The 5,945-nt window shown below is 38.4% G+C and overlaps 1 pseudogene; it reads left to right on the forward strand.

Moving 5' to 3' along the window:
* On the forward strand, window positions 4,797–5,459 carry LOC110255595 (annotated as a pseudogene).

Here is a 5,945-nt window from a genome sequence, read left to right on the forward strand (position 1 = left end):
CCAAATTTCATGGGATTTGTTAGACCAGAAACAAAACTAAAGAAGTGCATGAAAGGAGGGAGGCCAGGGAAGAGGAAATGAGCACTGAAAGAACCAAGATGCAAAGTCCAAGAGGAAATTGAGTAGAAATGTCCAAAGAATACAAGGCACAGAAAGGAAAAATTTGGTGGTATAGGAGAGCTTAGTAGACCAGCTGGTGATATCTGAAGATAAAAGGATGCCTGAACTAGACTGTAGTCAGAATTCAGTCATCGTCATTGTTTGGGGAGTATTTGGAGCTCAGAGTTTGCTCGTGTGTCAGGATGTTACCCAATTGGTTGGGGGTGGTGGGAGGGTAGATGGCTACTGGTTTAAAACACTGGACTTACAGATTTAACCCTTGAGCTCTTCTCAGCAGAGCTGCTTCTGCATGGCTCACCATCAGTGCTACCCAGGTCAGTGTAGTGCAGGTATCAGACCTATCTTTGTTCTCTTCATAACCCACAACAGGCTCTTGCTGAACTAATACATGATTTTTTTTTTTTGCAAGAAGCTGCAAGGGACTTTAATACAATAATTATTTTCTTTGTAATAGGTCTTTGTTTCTTTTTTGCCAACTAAAGTGCTCATCATACAGCCTTTTCTTCCATCTCAGCAAAAACATCTTACTGGATCTAAGTCACAATATAAGGATTCTTTCAGCACTAGATATTTATTACCTAATGTATTGCAAGGAAATGACCCAATCTTTCTGAGTAAGAAATATGGCATATAAAGAAGATAAGCACATGAAGAGAAGCTCAACATCTTCAACTCTCAAGGACATGCATATTAAAACCACTAGATACTACATAGTACCTGCTAGGAGGGCTATAATTAAAAAAGGAAAAAAGTATTGGTGAGGATATGAAGACTTTGGAGGACTCATATACTGCTGGTGGAAATGTAGAATGGTGCAGGTTCTGTGGAAAACAGTTTGGCAGCTCCTCAAAAATTTAATCACAGAGTTAGTATATGACCCAGCAATTCCACTCTTAGGCGTATATCCACATGGTCAAACAAAATCTTTTCTCTCTCTCTTTTTTTTTTTTTTTTTGGTCTTTTTAGGGCCACTCCCACAGCATATGGATGATCCCAGGCTAGGGGTCCAATTCAAACTGTAGCCACCGGCCTATGCCACAGCCACAGCAACTTGGGATCTGAGCCGTCTGCAACCTACACCACAGCTCACTGCAATGCTGGATCCTTAACCCACTGAGCGAGGCCAGGGATCAAGCCTGTGTCCTCATGGATGCTAGTCAGATTCATTTCCAGTGAGCCACGACAGGAACTCTACAAAATCTTGTATACGAATGTTTATAGCACTATTCACAACAGCTAAAAAGTAGAAACAATTCAAATGTCCGACTACTGATGAAACATAAAATACTTTTAAGTAATAAGACATTTTTGTGTAACTAAATAGACGTGCAAAGAGATTTACTACTTTTATCTCTCTGAAATGCTCCCTCTTCTTTTGCAAAAAAAATAAAGATTGTATATGAGCAGAGGGTGTAATTACCTAGTAAACACACAGAGAGATAATGTTAGTGGTAGAATTTGTCTTGGTAGACTATCAAAAGCTATCTTTCCAATTCTAAATTTGGGGACCCCCTGCATGACCTCAGCTTCCATCTTAAGAAATGAGAAAAAGAAGGGTAAATGAAATCCAAAATAAGCAGAAGAAAGAAAATAATGAAGATAAGAATAAATCAATAAAACTAAAAAATTAGAAAGCCAATAGAGAATGTCGAAAAACTTTCCAGATAAAACAATGAAAATCTTTTTGATCACTGGTTAGCGGAAACTGCTTTAGACATGACACCAAAAGCACGATTCGTAAAATACAGAATATCAAAGAATGTTCTAGATAAAACAATGAAAATCTTTTTGATCACTGGTTAGGGGAAAATGTTTTTAGATATAACACCAAAAGCGCAATTCAAGATTATGAACTTTTCCAAAACATACTCTTAAGAGATGGGAGGGCATGCAAATCACATAATGGATAAAGGACTTGTATCCAGTATGTATAAAGAAACATTTTAAACTAAATAATAAAACAACACAATAAAAATTGGGCAAAAGATGTGAAGTTGCTTCACCAAAGAAGATCTACGGATGCAAGCAAGAATTTTATATAGATACTCAACATGATGAGGTCTTAAGGAAATGCAAATTAATACCACAATCAAATATTATTCTACATGTACTGAAACGGCTAACAATAAAGAAAATGATGGGCTATACCAGATCGACAACAGTGTGAAGGAACTAGACCTCTAATAAATGATGATGGGAAGGTAAAATTACACAACCACACTGGAAAACTGCCTGGAAGTTCCTTAAAAAACTGAAAACTAAAAAATATTATTGAAAGAAATGAGAGATTATCTAAATAAGTGGAAAGAGATCCCATGGCCATGGATAGGAAGACAACATTATCAACAATGGCAGTGCTTCCCGAATTGATCTACAGATTCAACGCAATTCCTAGAAGAATCCTAGTTGGCTACTTTGTAGAAATTGACAAGCTGATCCTAAAATTCATGTGGAAACTCAAGGGAACCAGACAAGTAAAATAATCTTTAAAAAGGAGAACAAGGGAGTTCCTCTTGTGGTGTAGCACAAATGAACCCTACTAATATTCCTGAGGATGCGGGTTCCATCCCTGGCCTTGCTCAGTGGGTCAGGGATCTGGTGTTGCCAAGAGCTGTGATGTAGGTCGCAGATGTGGCTCAGATCTGGTGTTGCTGTGGCTGGGGTATAAGTTGGCAGCTGTAGCTGTAGCTGTACCCCTAGCCTGGGGAACTTCCATTATATGTCATGTGTGGCCTTAAAAAAAAAAAAAAAAACAGGAGTTCCTGTCGTGCCTCAGTGGTTAATGAGTATGACTAGGAACTGTGAGGTTGTGGGGGTTCGATCCTTGGCCTCCCTCAGTGGGTTAGGAATCCGGCGTTGCAGTGACCTGTGGTGTAGGTCACAGACATGGCTCGGATCTGGTGATCTGGTGTTGCTGTGGCTCCAATTAGACCCCTAGCCTGAGAATGTCCATACACTCGGGTGCGGCCCTAAAAAGACAAAAAGACAAAACAAACAAACGAACACCCCCCCCAAACAAACAAACAAACAAAAGAACATGTCAGAGGATTCACATATCCTGATTTCAAGAAAGTAACAGTAATAAGACTGTGGACTAGTGGCATAAGAGTAGACATATAAATCAAAGGAACAGGAATGGTTTTTGACAAGGGTGCAAAGACTAGTCTTTCAGTGGGGAAAGAGTATTTCAACAAACAGTTCTACAAAACTTTTTACATGTAAAAGATATAACTGGGCCCCACTTCACATTATAAATAAAATTAACAAAAAATGGTTCAAAGACCTAAATGTTAGAGCTAAAACTACAAAACCCTTAGAATTAATTCTAAGGGGAAATTTTCATGACATTAGCCTTCATGACAATTTCTTGGGTGTAACACCAAAAGCACCAAAGTGACAACATAAGTAAAAATATGTAGATTGGACTACATCAAAATTAAAAACTTCTGGGGAGTTCCCATTGTAGTGCAGCAGAAATGAATCCAACTAGGAAACATGAGGTTGTGGGTTCGATCCCTGGCCTCACTCAGTGGGTTGAGAATCTGGTGTTGTGGTGAGCAGTGGTGTGGGTTGCAGACGTGGTTTGGATCTGGTGTTGCTGTGGCTGTGGTGTAGGCTGGCAGCTGTAGCTCTGATTAGTCCCCTAGCCTGGGAACCTCCATATGCCACAGGTGCGGCCCTAAAAAGACAAAAAAGACAAAAAAAAAAAAAAATTAAAAACTTCTGTGCATCAAAGTCACAATAAACAGTGTGAAAAGGCAGCCTATGAAATAGGAGAGATTATTTGCAAATTATATATTTGAAAGAGGTTAATATTCAGACTATATGAAGAACTTCTGTTATTCATTATCAACAACAAAAATCCCAACAACCCCATTAAGAACAGGAAAAGGACTTAGTCATTTCTCCAGAGAAGAGATACAAAAGATCAACAAGCCGATGGAAAGAGACTCAACATGAATAATCATTAAGGAGATGCAAATTGAACCCACCATAAGATATCACCTCACACTCATTAAGGTAGCTACAGGAAAATAACACGTGTATTAGCAAGGATGTGGAGAAAGTGGAAAATTTTGGCACTGTCAATGGGAATGTAAAATGATGCTGCCACTATGGAGAACAGTATGGCAATTTCTTAAACATTAAAAAATTGAATTACTATATGATCCAGCAATTCCACTTCAGCGTATATACCTGAAAGAATTGAAATCAAGGACTTCAAGAGTTTTTTGTACATCATAACAGCATTATTCAGTAGCCAAAATGCAGAACCAGCCTACGCATACATTAGTGGTGAATAATAAAAGGTGATATAAATATGTATATGTATAATATGTACACACACAAGGGAATATTATTCATCCTTAAAAAGTAGGAAATTCTAACACAGCTACGATATGGTCTGCTATGTGAAACAAGCTGGTCACAAAAACACAAATACTGTACAACTCCACTTAAATGAAGTACCTAGAATCATCAAATTCATAGACTCAGCTGGGAGAAGGTGATTGCCAGAGGCTGGGAGGAAGAGAGAATTCGGGTGGTTGTTTAATGCATACAGGGTTTCAGTTTTGCAGGATGATAATGGATCTAGAGATTGGTTGCATAACAGTGGGAATGTACGTAATACTAATGAACCACCCGAATCATTTAAAAATGATTAAGATGGGCGAATGGCTCCGAGTTTGCGGGCTGCGGTCTCCAATCTGCGCGCCGTCTCCGCGCCCGTAGCGCCCTGCCTGCCGCAGCCTTGGGGGCTGCGGGTGGGCGTCGTCCGGGGACTGCGCACCGGCCCTACTCTGCTCTCGGTGCGAAAATTCACAGACAAACGTGAATGGATAACAACAGAAAATGGCATTGGAACAGTGGGAATCAGCAAGTTCGCACAGGAAGCTTTGGCAGATGTTGTTTACTGAAGTCTGCCTGAAGTTGGGAAAAAATTGAACAAACAAGATTTTAGTGGTGTAAGTCTTTGTCTTCCTTTCTCTTGGGCCTCTCAGGATAATGTTGAATAAAAGTGGTGAGAGTAGATCTGATCTTAGGAGAGAAAGCATTTAGCATTTCATCATTAGAGGAGTTTGGTGCTTTGGAAAGTGTGAAAGCTGCTAGTGAACTCTGTTCTCCTCTATCAGGAGAAGTAACTGAAATTAATGAAGCTCTAGCCCAAAATCCAGGACTTGTCAACAAACCTTGTTATGAAGATGGGTGGCTGATCAAGATGACACTCAGTAACCCTTCAGAACTGGATGAATTAATGAGTGAAGAAACATATGAGAAATAGATAAAATCTATTGAGGAGTGAAAGTGGAACCCCTAAATAAACTAGTTTGAAACAACTTAAAAAAAATGGTTAAGATGATAAGTTTTATGTTCTGTACATTTTACCACAATTGAAAAAGAAAATATGGACGTAAATCTTCATGACTTTGAATTTGGCCATGGACACCAAAAGCACAAACAACAAAAGAAATAGATAAATTGGACTTCAAAATTTAAAAAATTTGTGTTTCAACAGACACTATCAAAAAAGTTGAAGACAATCCATAGCATGGGAGAAAATATCTGCAAATCATATATCTAGCAACAGACTTATGTGTATATATATAGAATATATAACTAATAATAAAAGAGAAGTAACTACTTTAAAATGGTAAAATGAATAGACTTTTTTTAAAGGAGATAGAGAAATGAGCAATAAGCATATGAGAAGAACCTAAACATTATTAGTCAACAGGAAAATGAAAGTCAAAACCACAAGGACATATCATTTCTCACCCAGCTGAATGGCTATAATAAAAAATGTAGATAATAGCAAGTATTAG

Source organism: Sus scrofa, chromosome 10 (assembly GCF_000003025.6).
Source record: "Sus scrofa isolate TJ Tabasco breed Duroc chromosome 10, Sscrofa11.1, whole genome shotgun sequence".
Classification (NCBI taxonomy): Eukaryota; Metazoa; Chordata; class Mammalia; order Artiodactyla; family Suidae; genus Sus; species Sus scrofa.